The 25,809-nt window shown below is 46.5% G+C and overlaps 1 protein-coding gene across 4 annotated transcripts in view; it reads left to right on the forward strand.

Annotated features, from left to right (window-relative positions):
• Window positions 1–25,809, forward strand: part of LOC116427844 (protein pangolin, isoforms A/H/I/S) — a 282,374-nt gene that overhangs the window by 36,287 nt on the left and 220,278 nt on the right. The gene's annotated exons all lie outside the window — the stretch shown is intronic.

Consider the following 25,809-nt stretch of genomic DNA (forward strand, 5'->3'; position numbering starts at 1 on the left):
CCAGCCGATTTTTCCGCTGTTGCTTACATCAACGTTTTAAACGTGACTGATGGAGAACATCGATGTATCATAAAATAAGCGAATTGAAAGCGATAATCTTATCTTTGGTATTATTTAGAGAACAATTCGACTGCTGCATTCTGTATATTCCCTCCACAAATTGTCAGCCTTCGTTCCGAGAATTTTTATATCTGTACTCAAAAAACGTGAGAAATACCTGAACTAAAGATTGAAGGCGCCAAATATCACAAATATATATACCATAATAATTTCCATTTTGAAAGACCATTCCACGAGCAATCAGAATCTCCGAGAAATTGAATTTTTCTTATTAACCGGTTCGTTACGTTGTAGGTCAAGCTAAGTCTTTATTAGTCAGCATCTCAGATTTGTTTGTTTCATTATTTTATAATAGTGCTATGAATGCTTAATTAACGCTTCTTTGAATCTTTGACTTGAAAACTTGAGACTTTGCATCAAATTTAATTAACACGAAACACGATTTGTATCTCTTTTGTGAAATTATCAACACTGGCTATAAGTAAAAATCGCACCTAAATTAAGGGGACACTAAAGAAACCAATAAAAATATTCCCACATCGGCCAACGCGAACAACTAAACCACGTCGATTCCAATTCTGAAACCCATTCCCAAACATAATGCAATTGCAACTGTGCATCGACACACGCGCATTTCCTGTGTTCACCCGTCACGGCAATGCTATTTCTGCAGCCACACGCATGCAGTATGGATGTTTATCGTCCACGAAACGGCGAAGGGGAGCGAGGAAAGTGATCGCCGTCAGAGTAGGAGAAATTCACCGAGCCCCATGGTTCTCGCGCCCGCGCGGAAAAAATGATCGGAGGAAAGTGGACTGAGGGTATCGCGGCGTGTCAGTCGTGCAATTAGCGCCATTAGCGATTACGCGAAAGGAATTCGCTCGGCGTTCGAGTGTGACCCGAGTTAGCCGGCTTTTTCGCATTCCGCGTATCGAATACCGGCTAAGAGAAGGACACAGCTAACGTTCGGTCACGCTCGAAAAAACTTGTTTTGCGAATGATTTACATCGGAGGTACGTGACAATAGCAATTTAACGAGTAGCGGCGTGAAATCGCGAAGGGGAAACCGACGCTACCGGTCGATGGCGTGCGTCGGGTTAAAAAAGCTACGACGACCCGGTAAAATCACGAGGCCACTCTTTCTCTCTCTTTTCCTCTCCTTGTCTCTCTCGTTCTCTCTCGATCTCTGTCCCACGACCGCGGTACAGCATGAATGAAATTTGCAGATTCACGTGTACACGCTCGCGGAACGGGGGCCGCATTGTCGCGGCAAATGGAGCCGCACAGAGGGAGAGAGAGAGAAAGGTAGAGGGTAGGGGGGGAGGTGAGCGCACGCACGCATGCACGCACTCACGCACGCACGCGACGCGCAGCTTGTTTCGACGGACAGCTAATTTGGCTGCGGCGAAGCATGGCGTCGCTAAATAGTGGGCAAAATTGGGCCGATCCGTTGTTAAAGAGAGTGCCGGTGCCGGTGCCGGTGCACGGCTGATCGACGCGTCGCGCGCGCGTTTTCTGCGCGATTCCACCACGCGCGCCCATTCATCGGCAGACCCCCGATTCTTCACGGTCGATGAGCATCATTTCTACCCGCGGATCGAGCGGCCCCGTTGGATCGAGAAAGTTCGCCGTTGGATCTGGCTCGATTCGGTTGACCCTGGTCGCAGATCGATTTTCACTTTCCTCCGCGGATTCGATCGTAAATTCGCACGCGCCAGTTACGCCGGAACGGAAAATCAAATGTGCTCGGTGTTCGCGGCGCAACGTTTCTCTCGTAAATCGCGATCTCCGTGCAGGAGAAAACGGATGGGGAAAGAGTTTTTATGCCTCCTTTATAACCGATATAATGAAGCCTAATTCCCTTGTGTTCGTAATATTTTTTAAAGATACGGAGGTAATTTTCAGTTTCCTTTTCTCCTTTTTCTTTTTTTCTTTTAATGGAATGTTGGGTATCTTTTTTTTTGTATTCACTGCTGGGCACAAACGTCGTTGAACCGAGGAATGTCGTTGATAAATGGTTGGGTTTTCTGTTAAATGCTCGCCGAGCGGGTTAAGTTTTAGAAATGGTTTCATTCTGGTATATTTTATTCAACGAGTTTCCTGTTTGGGTGGATTAATCTGTAGACGTACGGACATTCGCGGTCTTAAGTATACTGCTGGATAGAATATGAATAAACCATGGATTTCGTGCATTTGAATTGTACATGAACGCCGAACATATTTCGCAGGGAAATCTGTAACACAGTCGAATGATATTTTTGTTTCATTTTTCCTTGTATATATCCGGACCTCGTGACACATGAATTTCAATGAGTTGTCAGTTAACAGAAATTTCAGGTTACGTGTCGCGAGCCAGTTTTCTAATACGATCTAAATATCATAATGAAAACACGATGTAGATACCACACAAAGATACTCGACATCCATTATCATAAATAAAATTAACGCTTCCCGCAGTAGATTAAAGAATTTCTCCACCCAGGAAACCTTTCAATCGAAATGAAAACCGATCAATTCGAAGCGCGTCACGTAACCCAACCCAGACCGATTAGCAGGGCCCCGTAAGACAGATTATCCAATAAACTGCATCGGTAAGCGTAAATCATCGTACCCAGGCTCGACAAAAGTCACGCAACCGCCTCTTTCCCTTGCAGACGAAGCGAACCGCGTTACACGGCCGTCACGGGCGATCCGCGGGCCGGAACGCCTCGGCGCTATATAATTGCCACGAAGAAACTCGTTGCGGCGTTAGACTGCATCGGTTCCACAAAACCGGCAGTCAATGCACTTTCCACGAATTTTCTAATGGAATCGCGGCGCGGGGGCCGCGCTGAACGGACGAACGGACGGCTAGCCGTTCCCGGACGGTAATGAACCGTAAATAAAATTAGACCGAGCTGCCGATAAAGGGTTGCGTGACGTAGCCAAGAACTCGAGAGTGCCTATTGAGGCTCTCTTCAACTCCTCGGAACTTGATGAACCACCGGCCTACCCGGGATGGTCAGCGACGCTTCCGACTCGCCGCGTCGGTATCCATCTCCCCACTCTCTCCCAGTTTTTCTCTCTTCCTCTCTCTATTTTTCTCTTTCTCTTCTTCTTTCTCGGATACATCTTCTCCCTACCCCGAGTAGACTCGGGCACCCAGTCTGGTTTCTCTTTCCTTTGTCCTTTTCTCTGTCTCGCTCGGCCCACGGCGATCCTCTCTCTCTTGCCAACAGTCCCGTACCTTACCTCGGATTTACCTACCTCGGGCACTCATCTTCTACCATGTCATTATGTCGTTATTTCCGACAACGAGCGTGTCTCGACTAACCCTCGTACGCTTACCTCCAACAGAAATGGGCGCGAAAGCAGTTTTGCCCGAAATCCGACTACAAACACGGCTCGTGAATGAACCCCTGCGCTCTCTCTCCCTTTCTTTCTCTCTTTTGCTCTCCCTGTTTCTGTCCGGCCGTCGCGCTCGATCTTCGGGTACCACGGGACCACGTCAATGGGAACGCTCTGGCTGCGATTATTCTTTTTTTTTTGTTTCTCTCTGTCTCTCTTTCTCTTTCCCCCCTCTCTCTATATCTGTCTGTCTTTCTCTGGTTCTCTCTTTTTCTTCATCTTCTTCTTCGTCTTCGTTTTTTACTCGAGATCTCCGCGACGCTAGAAACGCTCCTCCGTGCTTCTTGCCTCGCTAAGAGGACCCCATTGTTCTCGCGGGATTACTCGCCTCGCGGTTTTTTGGACCTACCCTTCCATCCCACCGGCAGTTGGTAGTTCATGCTCGTACTCGGTAACGGACTGATAATTTCTTCTTTTTTTCTTCTTCTCATGGGCGAGGATTCTCGCGGTGGAAATCGACGCTCCGAGCAATTTGCGATCTGGCGATTCGTTGTTTCAGTATTCGTTTCTGATCAATCTTGGTTGCGGATTCTCGGTTTATCGAATGATCGATTTGTTTCGTGGTTTGGTCGGTGACGCGTTAAACGTGGAGATTGTTTACAAAGTTTATTTGATACCAACAACAAACAATTGATCATAGAGGTCTGTAGATACTTCAAAATATTAAAGTTCCTTTGTTATTCTTCTCCTTTCTCAAATGAATATTTTACTATTGCAGAACTATCATTGAATCCTTTTTCAAAATTGAAACGTGTTCTTCAAGACGTATTTCTGTTCTGAGTAAATGAAATATGTCTGGGTCACAAGATCACGGGGAAACCGATCCAAAGGAACATTTCTCGGATGTCAAGATGTCGAAGTTAACATTCCGCGAACGCGTCTCCTTCCTCGAATTCTCCCCCACCGTGAACCGCGTTGCTGCCGATTAAAAACTTGTTAACGATTCGGCGCAGCGATTTGGACGCGTTCGAGAGGAATGTTGGAACACGCGCTATCTCGACCACGTGCACTGGTTTGACCGCAGCTCAGTCACGAGATCAAACTGTTTGAGAGAGAGACGCTATCGAGTGGTGACCGGCACTCTCGGTCGGTCGTGCAGGTGCGATCTCGCGCTGATTAAGCACTGCGGTGCAACGACAATTTGCTAAACAACGCGTGTCCCGTGGCTGTGCTCTTTGCGGAATACAAAGTGCCTTGGCAACGCCTTTGAGAGGCATCGACCAACTGAGGTTTCGTGGCCGGGGCTTTCACGATAAAAGGCCGCGCGTGAAATGGCAATTAGGTGACCAAGAATCCGCCCGCGGATTCTTGGGAAATCGCGAGCGAATTAGACACCGTGGTTTTCAGGCAACAGCCGCGCACTCCTGCTTCCTTTTTTATTCCAAGCTCGTTCCAAACGCTCGCGGTTTCGTTTGCCTACAGATTATACGAAAAGTTCGTTGGTTAACCTGTTTCCATTAGTTTCGACCATCGCGCGATGCTCTCTGTATCCATTTTTACCCCTTGTACGTTAATTGTAATAGCGTCAAAAAATGTATTTGTACATGTAAACGATAATTATCAACAGAGGAGTTGGATATACTTAAAACCAAGAATTATATTGAAATTTAAAATACAGAAACATCAACCCCTTGCAGATTCTAGGACATATACTACAGGCATCTTGAAAAAGTTTGTACTAAATTGATTTCAGTCAAAGTTCCATTATCATCGGTTTATATATTCTATAAAACATTACTATCGCTATGTTTTTTATCGGAATCAACCTTATTTCAAGACGAAACGCATCAGACTCACTTTGCTCACTTTTAATTCCGTGATCACTCGCGATCAAAGAAACGACCGTTTAACGAGTAGCTAAAGCACCTTAAGCGTCGATCGATCGGAGCCCGCCAACGATCAACTATATCATACCGATTCTCCGTTGACCGCACGCAGCAGCGACACAATAAAACGATCGATCTCTCGATCGTTTCCAAGGGTAATCGATCAGAAGTACCCGCGACGCGCCAGGGAAAAAGGTCGAGAAAATAGACGAGGCGCGTATCTCGGCTAGGACGAGGGGCGACGTTGCTCGATAAAATGTCGCTCGCCGCAGCGTCAACACCTTTTTGCTCGGGATTCTTTGACGCAATCATCGCCGTGACAAAAACCGCCGGGCCGAAACAATTGATCCGAGGCGTTGCGTACACCGCCGCGCCGTGTCTCGCGGGCCGCGTTCCGCCATTAGCGCGGCCCGGCGTGTTCCCCAGCCTGTGTCGAACTCCTAGGCCACGGGATCGACGAATGCCTGGGCACCTCCGCCTCCTCCTGCGACGAGTAGTCGCATGCAGCTGGTGACAAAGGAACGATGCCTAGAATTCGTGCAGCCGTCGAAAAAACAACGGTCGAGGTGGAGAGCGCCGCGGAAAGGGTGAGGCGACGAGAGGAGAGGAGCGGGTAAGCCGGAAAAGGGAAAGAGAAAGATCGCGAACGGGACAAGCGGAAAGAGAAGAGCGGAAACGAACACGCTTGTACACAGAAAACGAGGAAAGAAGAGAGGAGAAAAAAAAATTTCGTACGGACGCCGGGGTGTACGCGCACGGAAACGCGCAAACGTCCCACCAATTAAAAAGAACTCGATTCGACGGGGTTGCTGAAAATAACAGGCGTATCGGAGCGCAGTTTCGCGGGAAAAGGGAGCGAGTGAGAGGAATAGGAAAGAGAGGCCAGGGGGACGTGGCGAAACGAAGGAACGAAGGGCGGGAGATGGGCAAACAGGGCGAAAGGGAGCGGGAGAAAGACAGAGAACAAGGGCCACGTTGCGCGGAGAACGCGACGGCCTATGGGGAGGGCCGGCGAAGGGAAAAGGGGATGAGGAGGAGGAGGTGGCGATGATGGTGGTGGTTTGGGGTCGGTGGATGCACGTGAAATCCAAAACCCTTATATTAAAACACAGCCCAGCCAACCAGTCACGGCGCGCTTAATTCAAAACAATATAATAGGCGCAGCAACATAGCTGTGTGGTTCCTCTCTCTCTCCATCCATCGTTGCTCTCTCGCTCCTCTCTTCACCTCGCGCGTTCCTCCTGTTCCTCTTTCTCTTCCACCACCTCCTCCTTTTCCCTCCCCGCTTCGCTCTTCCATCGTTTTCTCGACGGCACATCGTGTGTACGTGTGCGCGAACCACCGGCGAAAATGTTCGTATTAAGAGAACGCTTATAATGCTCTCTCGGGTAGCCGGGTTGTGCCCGGGTCCGGTGTGCTCCGGTTCCTCCGCCGGGCCGGCGGACTCGAACCTCGAGGAGCCGAGGATGGCGACGACGATATGGTGACGATGGTTTTGTCGTGTTGGAACCACCCGGGCTTTGTCTGTTCGCTCCGGCGGAAGACCAACGCCATTGTTCTCATTGTTTCGTGACACGAGCGGCGAAGAACGAAAAGGGAGGGTTGGACAACCCGCGCGGGCAAGGAATTGGGGATGAGGAAGAAGAAAGAGAGAGAGAGACGGAGTTTGAGGAACGCGCATAGATGTCCGCGTGATACACGCCTGTCCCCGTGTTTAGTACTTGATCGTGCCCTTCTAGCACCGTCAGCACCGTCCTCTTTGCTAATTGTTTGCCAATCAGTCCTGCGAGTCTAGCTCGTGGGAAGAGAGCCTCGGCCTGGCTTTTCTTAGCCATATTGGGTAGCTCGTTTTCTGCCCAGCTCTCCTCAAGCCTAGGCTTCAAAGAACCGTCTCCACCACTCTAGCGGCTGCTGGAGATTTCCACGGGATCGCGTGCCCTCTCCATCTTTCTCTTTCTTTCTCCTCCTACTCCAGTTCTGCCTCCTTCGTCTCTCCCCCGTAGGTTACGCTCGACGATTCGAGATCGAACTATGTATCTTGATCTGTGAAATTGCGTTTTCTTTCCTTTTTTTTCCACCCCTTCTTTCCTGACGACGCTTTCTGAAGCAACGGAGTTATCTCTTCGTGTGTCTTCTTGGCATTCTACTCCTGGGAAGAGGATTCTTCTTTTCTTTTCATTCTTTCATCCGCTGGATGGATGCATTGTCGAAGACTGACGTTTTCAATGATTGGATGCTGAGCAATGAATTTTCGCGTCATTTCACAGCCAGTACTACCCACTTTGTCGAGAAGCTGTAGCCTAGGGAACGACGAACTCCAGTTTCTTGATTAGTAAACTGCTAACGCTTATACGAAGTAAGATTATAATAACATTCCTTATAACTTGCGTTAAATCGTCGGTAATTCATCTTCGAAATTTAAGAATTCCGTAAACATCCGTTCTCCATTCATTAGATTGAACATTGTCCCGGATTCATAGGAATTCAAGATCTACCTCCGTTCGAACGATCTCTCGTCGTGTTTTTCAATTGGACTCCCGACGAGCCGTTAGTTGCTTAAAATTAGTAATTCCTTCCGTGAGTTCGTTCACTGAGAAATATTCGGACAGCGGAAGGAATGTGAGTTTTTTCTCCGCAGGAATGTTTTGAATTATTCGACAATAGATTCGGGAAGTCGATATCCTGCCGCAAGTTTTACCTACCTGGTGCGAAGGCGCCATTAGTTTCGGTGTTCGTGGTTAAGTACTTTTGTGTTTAAGGACCTGACCAAAGAGTTCCTCCATCCTCCCTGCGCAGCTTGAAGCTCGGGGATTGTCCTTTTCCGAGGGATAATACCACGTGGCCCGTTAATGCTAAGATGGCTGCGCGATACGCAGCTCCATTACGCGCGCTACCTAGGCCCTCATCTCCGGAACCCTGCTAATTGTTGTCCTGTCCGTTCATTTAACGTGGGAATATCTGCGAGATGCGCGCTCACCGATACCAATCGTCCGACGAAAAATGACCCACGAGCGATCTGCCGCGAAACCCTTGTTTGTACCCTGTCATCTATGAAGATTACCGATAATCCTGACTTGGGGGTACTTAAAAGGGGTTGACTGTACGTTTGCACATATTTGTCCATATTTTTGTTTGTTCATTTATTTGCTTCGAACAAAATTGACGTCAGTCTTATTCTAGTCAGAATTTACTTACACAATTCGGTGTAATCTTATTATTAACAATTTCGTAGAAGGAAAAGAATCTCTATTTACCTCGAAAGTTAAATATTGACACTAAAAAGAATAGGGTTTGTATTGTGTGCGTTTCGAATACTGTGTTACAAAGAAAACAATAAGGAACCTACGGAGGTTACACACCTCTAAGCCACTCTTTATATATAAAGTAAATATATCCATTACTTGCCTCTATACCTACCCGAAAAACTGCGATCATTATTTCACAGTCGAATCCTATAACCCCCGAGCGTTCAAACTCGCGTCGAATTTATTGCCTCCGTCATTTACGCAACTGGGTTGCGGTGCCGGATAGTTGAAAATACATTCTATGCGCTAGGGCCGGAAGTCGCTTGTGAATTTATTTAACTTCGCTCCGAATTTACGTTGCGCGCGAAGTGCCAAATCCGCGTGGCTCGACCGACGAACAGCGGAAAGGATCGCAGGGAACGAGGGAATCGCCGTAGCGATAAAGGCAGCAGAAAAGAGACGAAAGAATCAGAAAATCGCCCATACGTTTACGTTCTTCCGGAGCGTTCAGCAACCCGGGTTATTTTTACGCGCGCCACGGATCGCGCGTCGCCTCGGCGAGTCCTCCGACGCTCATTACGAGCGGCAATTCGACGAGCACGCGTCAACCGCGGACACCCCAGCAGCCGGCCAGAATTTATTTCCTTCCCGCAACCGCGTCGGACGCTCGTCCATCTCGCCTCGAAATTCTCTGCTCCGCTAGGTCGTTTGACATAATCGGCGAGCCGGATTTCAGGAATCTCGTTCGCTCGACGATATTACGCAAGCCCGCTTGTCGCGGTGATCTTCCGTCTTGGTGGATGATCGTTCATCTAGCCGAGACACGGGGACCCGGCTATTACTTTTGAGCGAGTTTCTCGATCTTCATAGCGACGTTCCGCCGTCCCTCTTTGACGGTTTGCCTTTTGACTAACGGCAACGGAGCATCCCGCAGCGACCACGGTTCGCGATTCGGCAAAAGAAACCGCGCCGAGGCACACGTTTCACTCTATTAACGGTTCGAATACTCGAATCCTAGTGCCCCCGGCTTCGATACCGTTTTATTGCGTTTTCGGAGCGCGAGCGAGGTTAACGCTTGCGACGCGAACGGATTGGCTTCCGATGGGAAGCAGAATGAAAGGGAAAAATGACGAGATGATTGCTGCGCGGAGGGAATTAACTTCTTTGGATCTGGTCAAATTAATTGCCGGTGATTGCAGTTGATTCTCGCTGATACCCCATTAACACTGAGAAGACCGCTAGTATGGTCCCTCGTTTTTATTTGTATCCCATAGGTAGTTTCTGACGAGCATTTTAATAAGTTCATGAGTTTTCTCGCTATACTCAGTTTCTACTTTGAATTCAGAGAGCCTTTAATCTTTCCAATATCTAACAAAAGTGTATTCGACTAATCAGTAAGGTCGCTAAAAGAATCCTTGTAACTTATAATATTTCGATCAGAACAGGAGAAGGAAAGGGTGAAGAGGATCGCTGAATTCTGGAGTAATCGTTCGGAAAGGTTAACTTCGAAGTTTCTGAATCAATGGAGTCCTTTAGCAGGAATCTTAATCTAGTTCCTAAGAACTCATCCTCGGATTCTGGGTTCCTTTCGTCAAACGTTTCCCCGGAATTTCTGGTTGAACGGATTCCAACTTCGCATTAAAGACGGTCCACTACTCGTTTTTAGTTAACACCTGAGCCCCTGAAGTTCCTGTGAGAGGGGGACGGGTCGGGAAAGGTTCTCCGCGTCTCGAGACCGCCCCGAATGACGCAGCTTCTCTCCCCCCTCCGAGGGGCAAATGAGCCAGAATAAATAGCCGGGGTGGGCCGTGAATATCGGAGAATGTCCAGAACTAACCAGCCTGAAAAACGGAAGCTGAAATGTTTGCGAACGCCGGGGTTACGGGCACCGGAGGCAAAGGGGCGAGGCGATCATCTCCTCTCTTCTCAGCCGGTGACTTTTTCTTTGTAAACGGCGACCGGTATCTCCGCAAATAGATCGTTCGCATTTCCGGCTCGACGGATTCTTTGGATCCATTACAGCTCTCGCATTCCCCTTGGCCAAGTCCCGAGACGATTTGTGACAATTACGGGTTAAATCACGCGCGGTGGACTTTCTTTAAACTGCCACAAAGCGAGCCCGTGAACCTGTGCGCTGTCCAATTGCCTTGGACCGTCTGTCGGGGGTAGCGACATGTTGGGCCGTCCTTCCTTCCGGGCTACGATATTCGTGGCGGAATGTTTCCGTGAAAGAAGTTGGCGGAACAGGTGCATCACCGCTAAATTTCAGTCGGACGAATTCATTATTTTGCGATGTAAAGCGGTGAAACGGTAGCCGCGTATGATGTACAACGGAATGGAGGTCGGAAGTTATTAACCCCACACGGAAGGGCGTGTAGACATTTGGTTCTTGTTTTTAATAACGAGTCACGTTTGTTGCGAGGGACAAATTATTTCTTTAGTTTAAAAGCCGCGGCTAATAACGTATTCCTTTTGAGACAATTCCATTTGTAAGGTTTGTTTTCAATGCATTTGTTGAAAGACAATTATTTCATCTTCGAAGAGTTAAAGCTTCGGTTAAACTTCTCAAGGAAAAATATCTAATAATTTCATTCCTATTGCGTAAAGATTAATAGTTATCTATAAATTCGAAATTAAAGGGCATTTTATTTTACGTTCGAACAAACCGCTTTTTGTATAAAAACAATAAATTGTGTAATATCTATAGATATGAGAAACTACATGACCATTATATACTATAAAATATAATAATATTTCATTAATAATATTCTTATCAGTTCCATCGACATGGCATAACCATTTCCCCCTGCTTCAAGCTATCAGCCTAGTCCATCGCCACACAGCCGTTTCCCTAAAATGAACTCGTTTTCCGCCCACAAAGGACTCAATCCATTCGTATCCTCCGTCGCCGCCTCCATCGTACAAAAAAAGGGTCAGGTTTTCACCTGATTCTCCAAACTACTCGGAAGGGCTCCGGTAGGTAGTAAGAAACCACCCCTAGAAAAAAAGGGAAAAGAAACTACGGAGTTTATCTAGATGACGCTGCAATATCCGATGGACAAATGAGCCGAAATAAATACGAAGGAGGTGGATGGATCATAAATATCGCGGCTCAGGGACGTGGGTCTAGAATGGAGCGGAAGAGGGCGGGTGGCAGGGGAGACGCGAATAATTAATTTATTGGGGTCTCTACTTAGGGTACGAATCCAGAAGCTGTCCCGGCCGGTCGCGACCGGACATTATAAAACTCGTTCTAGCGGGCCGGGGGCCCCGGTACGCGCGTTCATTTCCATTTAATTGGGAAATCAATCTAGCGCGAGGCATCGTTACGGAATATTTATAAGGGCCGGTATGCGGGTAATACGGGTTTCAATTTCGCGCGCTCGTTCTTCTTCGGCCGATCTTTCCGCGGTACTTCTTTAATCTCCCGCGCGGCTGGAACACGTTCGCGCCCTTTTGCCGTTTTCTGATTAATAATTCAACATACGATGAAGAATTACCATCGAGCGGAGGGGCGCGCGCATACACACGCTCGCGGAAGAGATACGTTAGGTACGCTGTTTATCCGTCGTCTCGGCGAGGTTCCAACAGGCAACACGCGACACACCGTCAGCCGTCTCCCTGTGCACCTCGTCATCGATACGTATGCATATTAGTCCATCATAAAGCTTCTCCTCGGGCCATTATATCGGGTCCGCTTCAAAGCAGCAGCCAACTCCTGGCATTATTGCCGGCTGATACGTGTATCACGGCGCGTAGCCGTCTCGCATGTTCAGCTCCTCCGCCGAGAAAATGATCGTAATTCACGGCCGCGTTTACGCCTCGTTAACGGTGACATACAACACGCGGCACGCGAAAAACTGTGCGAGCACGCCGCGGATCCGCGTAAATCGCATTGTCGCGGGCCGCGATACGCGTAGAAGGGAATCCATCCCCGGCCGCGGCCCGTTGTCGCCGTCGCCGGATCGAATCTGGGACAATGTTGGCCATAACTTCGACGGCTCGGCTGACACGAGGGAATGCACTCGTCCCGCCGGCCCGGCCGACCGTTACTGCCTCGATCCGCGGCCTGTACACCGTTTATTTATTAATCGATCCGCCTGTCGATCGGTCGATCGATCGATCGATCGACGACTACCACCGCTGCTACCGTTACCACGCGTTATGGACAGGAACAAGTGGGTCACGTCCCTCCGTGGAACTTGCCGCCACGTGACACCGGTTGGAGAGATAATCCCCGGCTCCGACAGCTGCGAGTGACCACTGGGCCCCGACGTACAATCGACGCGATCTCTCGTCTTCGACGCGTCTTGTTCGGTACGGTGTCACTCGATTCGCCGTCGCCAGGCTTTTTGGCATCGACGGGACAACGGGGTTCGAGACGTTTTGCTACCCGTTTTTATACGGTTTGGGCTTTTGTGGAAGATAGACTGCAGATCTTTCTGGGGATGTAGATTGTTATGAAATGATCTGGAGAAGGTGGCATTGGAAAGAATGTTTTTGATCTTTTAGGATTCTTTCGTGTTTTAAGGTGGTTAGAATCTGCGTGAATTTTAATTAATCATCTTGCATTCAGTTTTACGCAATTAAAAATTGCTGTTTCGGGTTTGTGAAGTTATTAAGATTGTAGTAGATGTATAAACATGCTAACAAATTTAAGAGTATCAGTATTTCTTTGCGTGCGCATTTTAAATGGCACACATCAGATTTTCGAACTCTCTAATCTTTCATTCGAGTTGTTTTTATTAGATATATGATTTTTACTTGATTTAAATTCATTAGTATTACTCGTGAAGTAAGCTAAATTGACGAAGAACGACAAACTCGCTCAAATCTACTAATGCCAACACTCCGATCAAATTGGAATGTGATATTAATTCGAAGATCGACCTGATACACTTGAAAAGAGGATAGATTTGTAGGCTGTCGAGTTTGAAACGGGAGTCGGCGCAACTAACGAACGATGGACATCCGAAATAGAAAAATTAGGGGTCGACTGATTACGGCAGGGACGTGTTTTCTGTTTGAAGAGCGCTGCCGTCTGTCTTCCCTCGCTTCTTTTCAATGGTTGAAGTGGAACCGCCTCTTCGTGCCCAAAACCGTGCCACGCTATAAACTTCCTGCGGTAAGGAGCTTAAAATAGCCAGCGGGAGAAATAAGAAGCGGAAAGGGCGAGGCTGCGGATCGTTCTTGTACTTCGATTAAAGGGTCTCATCGGAACGAGAGAGCGGCGTGGTTCTTGACTCGGTTACACGGTCACCGTGTCCAAGGTATCCTCTTTTTCATCCTCGAAATCGATAGATTTTTCGTTCAGTCGGGAGAGAGAGATCTTGATCGATCGATCGATCGTTAACAAAGACACGAACAGCGGATTCCGCGTGGTTCACGCTCGAACGGAACCAACAGAGCTGGAGAGAGGCGGAGAGAGTATGAGAGAAAAAAGGGGGTTGGAGGAGGGGGCGATCTGTTCAGAGACGAGAACGAATCCGAAAGCTGAAAAAATTCCAGAGACGCCTGCAGTTCAATTTGTTCGCGGTTCACGCTTCGTTATTGGCTTTAAATCACGAACGGCAGTTTCGATCTGCGGGTGGTACCAACTTCTGTAAACAGGTTTCCCCTCCCTGTCGTTTTGCTTTCTTAGCGGGCCTGGCCCGATGGGAGTAAATTGAATTTTCTGCCGAAACAAAAGTCCACAAGATGCTGTAAATTTTCTTATTAAACGCCCACAGCCACCTGCCGGACACATTACATTCCGTTACTTTATGGGATCCGCTTGATCCGCGTGAATCTGGACGTCGTATATTACGTCGATGTTTTTCGATACTTGGTCGGGGGCAATTCGAGAAGCTTCGGAACGCTTTAAGCGTGTTTACCGGCCGCAGTGGTTAACGACCCTGCGCGCCTCCGAATTGTTTGAAATAGTTTTTCAAATTCATTGGAATGTTGTTTGAAATGATGAAAGCATTCGAACGGTGATGAGAAGTGAGGATTGTGCTGTGATTAATTAATAAGATTTATTAATCGTAAATATCTCCTTTGATAGTATGATGAATGATGGTTACGTAAACTAAAGAAATGTTTGCGATGCTGTCAACGCGATAGTCATAGCTCGTTTAATTAATTACAGCGATTAACGTAGCTTGTAATTAAAGCTAGTCACGCTAGTTATCTGCACTTTCATTTCTAATAGGATATCGATTTGTGTAAATAATGTTCACTTATGAATAGGTGATGTTTAACTGGCTTAGTGGAGTCCACAATTTGCATGTTCTTAGTATTGCCACTTTTCTGTAGTTATACACGTCAATTTCAACTGTAAATGGCAGTAGAAATTTCCTGCAGTAATCGACATCGCAGCCGAACAGTTACGAAACTTGATATTTCTATGGATGACCCGATATTCCAAGAAGCAAAACACATTCGTTTTAATACGGATAGATTAATGTAAACTGCACTCAGAATTAGAGATCCATTCAAATTATACAGAAAAGATTGTTTCACGTCGTTAGTTAATATTCAAAAAGATTTTATTGCCCACGTTCTGTCAGAAGTCTTCCTATATTGTTTTCTTCTTTCACAAATCAAGTATCTCAAAAATGAAAAACTGAAAATACTTGAAATACTCCAATATTTGAAATACTATACAGTAATCTATAAAAAAATTAAGGATCTTCGAATCCCATTAAAAAAAACAAGCTATGATATTTCCTTCAGCAAACTCAGACCCAATCATAGTTGAACCCAACTAGTTCCCAATAAGCGCGTATAATCAGGTTTCATTCAACTCTCAGTTCCATCGAAAGGCAAACAAGAACCCCTGGAAGTGTCTTCGACGGGCCGAAATTGCGTCCATGGATTCCACGATCCGCCGCGCTGGAGATCGTTAGTCCGTTTCACGGTGTACCGCGTAAAAGCGCAGCAACAATGTCTCCCTTCCCGTCGATTTCGTCACGGTTCGTCGGGATCTCGCGCAGAGCTCTGCCCGAATAACAGACGGAAAGGTGGACGATGAGATTGAGATAGAGAAAGAGGGGCGAGATACGATGGAAGATCGGTCAGTTTCGGGAAATCGTAAAGCGGAGTTTTTATGTCGGCAGGGGCAGGTGCGTGAAAAGCCGACGGGGTACAGTGGGTGGTGGTTACCGAGGAGGGATCTGGTGGCGAGTTAAAAGGGGGCGGCGGGAAGGGGTGGCAAGAGGATTGCAGGCCGGCTGGAATGGGGTGGGGGTGGTTTACGCGAGGCTTTGGCATTTTGCCTTCTTTAAATTGTCGGCCGACCGTCGATACCTAGCCGTGGACACAAAACAAGCCCATGCTACCCGCTTTTTCATTCGAAAGGACAAAAAAAAGTGGAGAGAAAGAGAGAACCGGGAGCGGTCTCGCCGGTGGAAATGCTACTCGACAAGTACACAGGGAGGCGGGGTTGATTCCCTCCGTCCACCCCCGGCGTCTCTCTTTTCCTCCTTCTTTTTCCCGACGTTTTGCAATGGAAACGGCTCCGACGAGGCTCGGTTATTACAGCGCGAACTCCCAACAGCCCGTTTCGACTACGCGCCTTGCGCACAGAAGCGGTTTAAGCCGCAGATACGACGTCGGGTAGCGAGAGGAAGGAGGGACCTTAAGGGGCTGTCGCGACCTACAGGAATTTCGTGGCGATAGGCGAGACGGGGCCTGTCGGGTCGCATGATCGATCACCCGCCACCCTTTTCAACCACGTCCGTGGAAGATAGAGACCGCCGGTAGAAACGAAGGAAAAAAAATTATTGTAGCTATCCCTCGACATAATTTCAACGATGACTCTTTCCTCTCCTCTTCTCTTTCCCTCCACCCCTCCGTCCAACGGAACCGTTGCGCCGCGTATGCGGACGGAAGGGGTTCGAAGGTAAATGGAAACGACGCGTTCATTATCTCACGGACGGAGATTAAGTCGTTAGAAAGGCGGGCTAATGAGCCACGTTCCTCCACCGGGTGTGATTAATCGAATACGGGGTCCGCGCGCAGGTTTTATCCGCGGGGTTGTTCCGCGCGCGCAACGCTCGCGTGCACGCAACCACGACGACCACGAAGACGAAGACGAAGACGAAGAGGACGAAGACGTCGACTGGTCGACCGAGTGGTCGCGACGCGATTAGATAAAAATAGTGTTTGTCGTTTGCGTTTATTGGGCACTTCGCGTCGCCGGCAGAAGTGAACGGATGCAACGAGCCGCACGCGGCTGAAAAGACCGTCGACCGCATTGGCATTTGCATCATTCACCTTGAGAAGTGAATATAGTACGGTGGAAAGCCTTGTGTCGCGCACCGCGGATTACGTTTGAAGGAATTTATTGTGCGGTTGGTAACGGCCGCGACGTTCCTCTCGGCTGTCTCTCTTCCTTTCTCTCTTCCTTTCTCCATTTCGCTCTTTCTCTCTTTCACTCTCTCCCTCTCTCCCTCTCTCTTTCTCTCTCTCTCTCTCTGTGAGTCTCTCTTTCTTTCGTGACAGTCGGAGAGGGCTGTCGTTCGAGACCGACTCCAATGCTTATGGAATACGTCGAACTAGCGGGGTAATTTGAGATCAACGCTCCTTTCGTCGACAGATACGTCGGATGTATCCTGGATTCCGAGTCGACGACCCTGACGACACTAACCCGCAGCTGGATTTAGCGAAATTTCTACAGTGGTTCTCATTTCGGAGTGGCACGGGTTCACGCGGTTTGAAATTTGGATATTGGTGGAGGAAGTACCAAGTTCCGGAATTTTCGAGTCGGGACAAGAATGTTTTGTATTCATAGGCGATAGAAAAATGAAAATTGATGAAATGGAGACTTCAGTAAATGCTGAAATCATTTATTGAGGAAATAATTTGTTTAATGTTCGTTTTTTGGTTCGAACATAGATTATTTGGAAGGTAAACTGTTACCTTTTTGCGAATGAACTTTGAAGTTGGAAATGGGAATAGATTGTTCACCTATAGTTAAGATAAACTTGCTGGTATCAAAGTGTTGTTTGGCTCTGTTGAAATTGGAATAGCAAGAAACAAGTAGCAATACTGAAAAGAAATACCACGCTGAGAATTATGTACGCCTGCGTCAAAGAAAAATAAATTCTTCGATTTTTAACGTCCAGATTTATCTGAATTGCTAGAAATACATTAACCAGATTAACCTGCGTAAGGATTGTTAAGAAATATCGGATTAGTAGTACCAGCAGAATGTTTCTGAAGTCATGTGCAAATCAATAATTCAGACGTAATATTTCGAATTTGTAGGAATTGAAATTCTTCAAATATCGCTAGCGGCGAACTAAGTTCCAACGAAGCATGAAAGAACTCGGCGATTTTCGCGTTGTGGCAGCGAGGGGGGGTAAGCATTTTGATCATCAACGTGCATACGGTCCGATTTTCTCACAAATATCGCCGTTGAAAATACTACATTCAACTCAATTTAAACAGAGTTTATGTTGATCGAAAATGTTATCGCAAACTCATTAAAGCCGAGTTCCAATTAACCTTTAGCATTCTAACTCGCGTGCACCTGACGCAGCGGCTAGAACCAGAAGCGGTAGTAGAATATTACTTTTATTTCGTAAAACTATTACAGTGAAGTGCAACCATTCATATTTTACATAACGATTGTACAGAGTCGCCCGTAGGTTTTATTGCGAACTTCGTTAATATGTTCGCGACCAAAATTGGGATCGAAGCGTTCAACCGGTAACCCTATAAAATGTGTTAGAAATTACATAAAGCCGCAGGGAAATTTGGTTTGCAATAAACACGGTATTACACAGACGTCAAACTCGTATCGATGAAATCGAGTGACACTTGAAAACTACAAAGCCAGCATCAGTATTTACTTTGTGTTTCACATTTCCATTACATTTCTGTGGTAAAGCATTTATCGGTTGTTTATTATATGATACTCCAGTCTTGCTTTTGACTATAAACCACACTATCCAAATACACACGGAGACCTATAGCTCACTCCGCATACCCCAAACACGACACATTATCAAATAAAATGCAATCCATTCGCGGTTCCTCGTATCTAATTCTCGAACTCTCTTCAATCCTTCGGAAAGCAATCCGCATCGAACTCTCAATAGGTATCGCACCGAGACCCCGACGTCCCGAAGCGGAAATGATTTCTCGGCGTCCGACCGTGTCGCCGTGAGGCCGTTATCAAAACCTCGCGCGCTCCCCGGCGCGGCGATTCATTTTTAAAGGAATCCGCGCTCGTTTGCTCGCTTTGTGGGCCGAGATAAAGGCGCGGCGTTTGATACCGCTCGAGTAATTTCATCGCGGCGACGTAAAAAGGAAAAACGACGGGGAAAAGAAGAAATTGAAAACGGAACGCACGCGTACGAGCCGAGATTATTGTCGGCTGCGCGGGAAACAACAGCATCGTCGGGGGCGTGTGCACGCGGCGATGTCCACTTTGTTTCCACGGATCGCAGATACGAGACGCAGTACACGCAGAATTCTATGTGCACGCGCGTACCTACATACGAGCGGCGGCCGGTAACGCAATCGGGGACGATCTTCCAATTAAAATATTCTGCCCGGTGGTTTTAAACAGTTTCTGGGAAGGGGTTGCCCGGTGAAAACGTCGCGGCATTACCGGAGGCGTGTTTCGCTTCCACGCAAGAGCAGATTCTTTTTGTTGGCCGCGAACCGAGAAACCGAGGAAGAAAGAGAGAACTTTCGTCGGTGTGTGACTGGCGGGGAAAAGCAGAGGAAAAAAAGCAGCGGGATAAAAAAATTGCGTTGCCTCGCTCTCGGCAGCCCTCTAACTACCGAACAAGTTTTCCCTCGCAGCTGGCCCTCTTCCTCCCTCTCTACTCCCCTCCTTTTTCCCTCTTTCGGATAGGAGCGGGTTGTGGCTAGCAACGTTTCAAGATCAGAAAAAGAAACATCGGGAAAAATACAGGAGAAAGGATGAGAGGAAGAAAGAGAGAAGGAAGGAGAGCGAGCACGGGTATGGGGCAGAAAAACACGACGGAAAGAAATTTCCCTAACTAGCGGGCCGGATTATCTCGGCGACCAAAGCCGGGAGCAGTTATTTAAAGTTCAAGTCATTAGTCGCGTAACTACTTGCTTAATAACTGTGAAATTGTCCGGGTTTTTTGTCCCATTGAAAATTACACGGTATCGGAACGCGACAAAAAGCGGGACGAGACGGGCACGATAGCGAAATTATTCAGTGTCGCGGCCGAGTGGCGTCAATCCGGTTAAATGGTCCTCGATACGCGTTTCATCGGTCCTGTTTTTATAAGCACCCCGCGGAAAACAAAATCGGCTAGGCCGGAAACTGTGCCGCTGCCGCGGCGTTCTGCTCGTTCACGGATCACCGTTCCCTCGAATTACGGGCCTTGACGGTTTGTTTTGCCGCCGGTTACCGGACGCCGCGTTAGATAACTCGGCGCAGCTGTAATACGTCTCGAGGACGTGATCGGACTCGCAATTTTAATTGTGGGAGATAATGAGTGTAAACGAACTGTGGAATATCTTCCGCGTAGGAGAGGCCGCTTTTGCGGGAAATGGCTGTGGCTGGATGTAAATGTATGTGGTTTTTATTCGCGATTGAGTATCGTTGTGAAAGAAACTAGGAAGTTGAATGAATTATTATTGTGGAATGGGCAACTTTGCGAAACAAGTTAACTGTTTATTATTATCTCGAGGTATCCGCGTGTATTGTGAAACAAGAGTTGAATCAACGCGATGAAAGTCGACTAAAGAGAAACGTACATCGGTCCAGTATCGAGGATGGTACTTTCTATTGTAATTTTCTTCTACCATATTGTTCACATTATTTCGGTCACAATTGTTCAAGTACTCCAAAACATATAATACATGTACATTGCGAAATGTGCATATAATATAACACAAAATATACAACTACTATTACCTCGATTCAAAGAAACCTAATAAAACAATGGCACCTTGAAACGTAAAACCCAATCGCAACCAGATACGTCGCGGTGGAATCTACGATTTTAATTCGCCGACGATGTTTTGCCCCGATAACGTCGAACACAGGAAAACGGTGTCATTCGGTTTCCGTTGAAAAATTCAGAAGTCTACGGTCGTCGGTCAAGGAGGGAAACACGCATACATAGTTATCGGCCCGTTGAATTTACGATGTCGCGTGGAGGAGACATCGTGCGATCCGCGGGAAAACTTATAATCGAGGGAGGTCGTATCACTGTTCGCAAGGTGCATATCACGATAAAGAGCCGACGGAAAAAGAGAAAAAGTGGAAGGAACGGGAAGAAGGAAGACGGCCGGGTAGATAGACCAGGGGAAGGAGAAAGAGAGAGCGAGCGAGCGGAGAGAAATGTATTAGCGTGGTGGTGAACGATGAGAGGGGCGTGCCAGTCACGGTAATAGCTGGTAAGCTGTGCTATTATGAGCAGCCAGCAAAAAAGTGACGTCACGCTAGGCCACTCCTGTGGTTGACCAAAACGAAAAAAGTGTATTACAATTCGTCGCTTCTTATTGTTTACCGCAATTGGCCGGCGCGTACCGTTCCCCATCCGTCTCGGTTATTGTTTAGCAGCTCGCGTTTTCCGCCGCTTCATTATGCCCTTTGTCCGCGCGTCGCGGACAACTTTCCGTCGTCTCTTTAATATTTATTCCTTGCCGGTGCATGCTTGCGCACGATTTCCCTTTGAACGCGCGCGGCTCGTCGCCGTGCCGTTCGCGGCTTATCGAAAATATCTGCTTCCCCGAAATCCGAAATTACCGGTCGCGATATGAGAATTCGGGGTTCTCCCCCGCGCCTCATCCCTGTCGAATGCTTATTCTTCTCGTCGATGGGAGAGATTAGACGAACGGACTTGCGGGTTGGCTATAGACCGGTTTCGATCGATAGCGCGGGACGATTTTTAACACGTACCGGCACTTTGTATATACTTATTTCTATCGTAACCAGTCAAATAACTGGCTCCAGGAGAAAAGTAAACAGTTTAAATGATACATTTTTCTCAGTAGCACAGAAACAAAAGGAAAGATAGAAATTGAAAACCTGATTAGTCGGATGGTATGGGGATATAAAATTATATAAACGAAAGGAAACGCAGAATTTTAGATGAAATTTTGAAATCGGCCATTTGTTTGTTTTCGTGCGAAATTTGAATTTGTATGGTTTGAACTTTCTCTTCTTGAGGTCTTAGCTTGAATCTATACAAATTTGAATTTTTACACACCTTTAGTGTTTACTATTAACTGGTGTAGTAAACTAGTTTTTCTCTACTTACTGACAATAAAAATTCACGATTGTTATACACACGGTGTGTGATCGGTTTTTTTTGGTTAGATATTCTATTACACACCTGGTGTGTAATTCGTTTCGAATGGTTTAATCCGATTGATACGCTACCACCTGAAACTATCAAAGTGAACGTCCCGTGAGACTCGCCGACGGCCGATAACTATTACACATTTACAGCTGAAACTGGTCCCCCTCGTGTCACTCAACTTCAATATGTCGCACGAACTCGTAGAAGTTTTCCGAGAGTTGTATCACGTCCACTGAGTTGACAGGCAGACGGATACCAGCGTGAACGGTCATTCTCGTGACATCGTAAACTTCTTTTACGGTGGTGCAAACACGCTATATAGGTAGGTCACGGTACTTAACTTATAATCCTGTTTAAGTTTGCTTAATCCGAGATTACACTTTCAGAATTAACGTGTTTTACTTGGATACTTAAATTTGGATTTTCTTCAACCCCGATTTGTTAACTGGAGCTGAGCAGTTGAACAGTCCAACGGGGCCAGGGGGGTTGAGTCGCCATTAATATCATTATTCTCGAAAGACAATTATTGGAGGCTAGAGTTTGAAGAATGGAGATGTAACTTAGCGAAGTACATTGGTTTTCAGCGTATGAGTAATATATTAGGGGTACCTATAAGTTGTCAATCTTTTTTAGATAGACGAGTTAATTTAAGTTGATTTAGATATATTTATTATTGTGGATGTTTTTGTATATTTTGTAAAGTTTGAATGTGAATTTATATTTTTTAGCTAAATAATAAAAAGAAAATTATCCTTGCGAAAATGAAACAACACGCAATACCGTATATGTTCTTCAGTAGGTTGATAGTCCGCCATTTTGTTTCAGGATCATTTCTATTATTATTCAGCTAAAAAATATAAATTCACATTCAAAGTTTGCAAAATATCATAAGAAACCTGTCTTCGTTAATAAATATATTTGTCAGCTTAAATTGAGTCAACTATATAAAAAGGACTGACGTGTTATGGGTACCTCTAATAGTTCATCGTCAATAAGAAATGTTCTTCTATCAGTGATGTCTACATAATAGCAGGAAATTTACGAATCAATCTATAAAACAACTTGAATAGAAATTTGTGCCTTTTATAATAAGACTGTCACCACGTAAAACGTTCTAGAAATAAGAAAAAAGAAAAGCTATAAAAACCATTTAAAACTTCCACAAAATTGTTCACTTTTTCTGTCCCGTAAACTTCGGATTGTTTCGAACGCATAAAATCGTCAACCTAGCAATCATAAGAAAGTTTGACAATTACCGTAGAACCTAGGCGGCGTACATGAAAAAGTTTATTCATATGAACGTCTATCTGTCGGAAAATCGTTGAGTCTGAAGGAGCGCTGGCGCGACGTTCTCTTTTTTCCCGTGTAGAATCACCGACACAGTAGAAACTGTTTTCTCATCTGCATCATCGCCGAGACCTCGCGTTATCGCGGAGCGGTCGCCCACGTAAGCGGTCTAATGTTAGCCGGCGCAAAAATTAACCATTTCTTTGAGACGCTTACGCGTTTCTTAACGACGCGGGAGAAGATTATGATGGGTCGGGCCCGAGAGAGGCGCGGGAATTAATATTTATAGAGCACCTCGTCAGGCGATCCTCTCGTCTCCCTCCCGCGTGTCCCCCTTTTCTTTCGAGAAACCGAACCGCGACAATGTGTGCCACGCCGCGGGAATATAAATCCTCTGGTCATTTCTTTTCACTGGAACTGGCCGGCCGACCGGCCGGCAGGTCTGTCGGAGATCTATTAAAACTGAATGTGTGAAAAATCGATCGTCCCTATGTTCACCATCACGCGCGCGACGCGCTCTCGCGTTGCAGTCTTGCCACGATACAGAGCAAGCTAAAGAACTAATGGTGACGAGCTATGCGATGAGAATCTTCAGCGATTTAGCCCTTATGCTGGAGTTTATTCTTGCAGTTCGTGGAAAAGTGAGATTCTGTCGTGCAGTTCTTTGTTGCCTTCGTTCTTGTACGCTTCTGATACTATTTTAATCGCCACATTGTTGACTTTATACAATTACAGCGTACCTCAGAATATAAAATGTAATAAAGGAGTAAGTTTAATGATGTTCAATCACGCTTTCACGTCACTTTCGCTCGCAATAAAAATTTATATTTATATCTGTTTATACAAATCCAAATTTGCATAAGAATTTATAATCTACTGATTACTTAACGATGCAAAAGATTTTAGCCTTATTAAACATGCGGTCATCGCGTTTTTTCGATATAAAAATTTTCTGTTACGATTTTTTAGTGAGTCAGTGGTATTAGTTGTTTGGGAGATTTCAACACCTCCCTTCTGCACAGGAAAGTGCAATAACTCGATTTCGGTAGCTCAGCTTTTCGTTGCGCGCGATATAGATTTTTTCATCGTCGCGCTCGACGATGAAATGTGTATATGGGATTATAAATTCGATACCATAATAACAGAACAGTGGCCGACACTACGTTTTTTCATTGAACATTTAAAATTCTTCAAAACATACTAAATTTCATTATCCATCAGCGAAACGTGTACACGTTCCACAATACGCTTAGCAATACGAATATCCGTTCGACGTGCACCGATTCGAGCAATCGTCCAAAAAGATTAACGAGCCCCGTCAGAATTCATGTAAACGAACCTGTTTATTAGCTCGTCCGGTCTCCGATCCCATCAGTCAGTCCCGCGAAGGAATCCCGATAAGAAGCGGTGACGATTAAAATTTTTACACGATTCAGAACATTTTTTATCGCCGGCGAGCCGGTACGCGGGGACGACCGGCAGAGAAACGCTTGTTTCAATATGGCCGTGAATCACGGAATTCCACGATGTCGCTGACAAATTAAATGCCCGCGAAGACCAAGGGCGGGAGGCATATTTTCTTGCGCGGCTGTGCGTAAATTGCCGGCGACTCGACACGTTGTTACAAACAGTTTCACCGTGCGCATTGCTGAATTACTGAAATGCCGGCGAGTTGTTGACAAATGACTTCACGGCGTGCGCGCTCACTCGCTCGCTCGCTCGGTTGTTCACGCTCACGCTCGCCCGCGAATCGAGACGCTACGCTCGAGCAAAGTTCCCCGGTGGCTTCTTCCTGAAACGATGAGAATTTCACGTCAGCCAGCTTACCGGCCCGCTTAAACGCTTGATATATAGCTGTCCCCGTCACACAAAGATGACAACTCGGACGTATTTAATTAATGACCGCCTTCGAGCCGACGAAGGGAACCCCACCGCCGAGGATGGGGCAGGTTTCGAGGGGTTGTTCCGCGGTCGCGTGACTCGAACCTCTATTTTGCGGCCATCCAGGTGACTGTTTTACGTGTCCTCGCGTCACGTGACAACCACCCCTTCGCGGTATCACCGGGAAATCGTAACCGGTTCGAATTTCTTTCCTTTCGTCGCGTCCGTTCCTTCGCTTGCATCTGTTCGCTGATTACTGACTACGTCGTTGACTTCTCGAACGTTTGAATTTTGAAATTTGAACGTGACATGTTTCGTTTCGCTAATTACACTGTGTCCAATATTATCAGTGATTCCATTCTATACGATTTATTTATTGTGAATTGAAAAGTTGGGAATTATTAACAGATGAAAATGAAAATGAATACTTGGAAATATTTGAATCATCTTCAAACTCCCGCGTATTCATTTTTATACTTTCATCCATGCCAAACGCTTCTTAATCATCACAATCATTTTATCGCTCAATAAAAGTATCTCTCACATCCGACACAGCCAATAAATTCCCTTCAAAGATAATATTTCACTCGCGCCGGAACGTGCCGGTATAAAACCAAGAATTCGATAAAAATGGTCCGAAAGAATAATCACGCGACCGTACCCTAATGAATTCTAAGCTCTTACCTCTGGAAAACGTTTTGTTACCCCGTTACCCGTATCGCAGGGGTTCGTCACGCTACAACACTGCCGCGGCCGCGGTTTCATTATAAATTCGCGCTTAATCGGATTTTCGCATTAATAAACCGTCAGCGATCGTTACCGTTCCCGACGGGGATAATTATC

This window comes from Nomia melanderi, chromosome 9 (genome assembly GCF_051020985.1).
Source record: "Nomia melanderi isolate GNS246 chromosome 9, iyNomMela1, whole genome shotgun sequence".
NCBI classification, from domain to species: Eukaryota; Metazoa; Arthropoda; class Insecta; order Hymenoptera; family Halictidae; genus Nomia; species Nomia melanderi.